Here is a 613-nt window from a genome sequence, read left to right as displayed (position 1 = left end):
CTATGAAGAAAGAAAGCTAAAGTTAGCATTTTGCTTTAACAACAGATTCACACTAAATGGGTCTTTTTCCAGGCTGAAGTTTCTATTACTACATTACAGCTTTGGAATCTGTTAAGTTTGTAAGAATTAAACTAAACCAAGATAAGACAAAACTTCCTGGATTTAGTTTTGCTGGGTAAGCAGGTTTAGAATATATAAATTTTCAAGAAACAGTCAAACTATGTTATTCTATACCATAAAACATACATGTAACTCACTACAAAATACATTGACATCTATTAAGAAGGAAAAGCAGTGACTACTAGAGTAAAACAATTGACTGAAAAAGTGAGAAACAGCAAACAGGTTAACTGGAGTGAAAAACAACCAGGGATTCACATAAGCTTCCAAAGGATGGATCAAGCTTCAAAGTAAGCTAAAGAACCTTTAAGTGAATCCATCCCTGACTCCTTTCCATTTTTCTACAATGATTCTGTCATCTCAGTGAAGCAGAAAATACTCAGTTTTGTGTTGTGAGGCATAGGGAGGGGTGAGCTTTAACATTTTTTTTTTATACTGGTTCCTTTTTCTCCACAGTCCCATGACATTAAATGAGTTATTGCCAATGCTGAAA

General features: G+C 34.1%; 1 protein-coding gene across 9 annotated transcripts in view; it reads right to left on the bottom strand.

Annotated features, from left to right (window-relative positions):
- RNF170 (ring finger protein 170) overlaps positions 1–613 on the bottom strand; it is a 50,457-nt gene that overhangs the window by 29,989 nt on the left and 19,855 nt on the right. The gene's annotated exons all lie outside the window — the stretch shown is intronic.

This window comes from Falco punctatus (assembly GCF_963210335.1).
Source record: "Falco punctatus genome assembly, chromosome: Z".
NCBI lineage: Eukaryota > Metazoa > Chordata > Aves > Falconiformes > Falconidae > Falco > Falco punctatus.
This window is presented reverse-complemented; position numbering and strand designations above follow the sequence as displayed.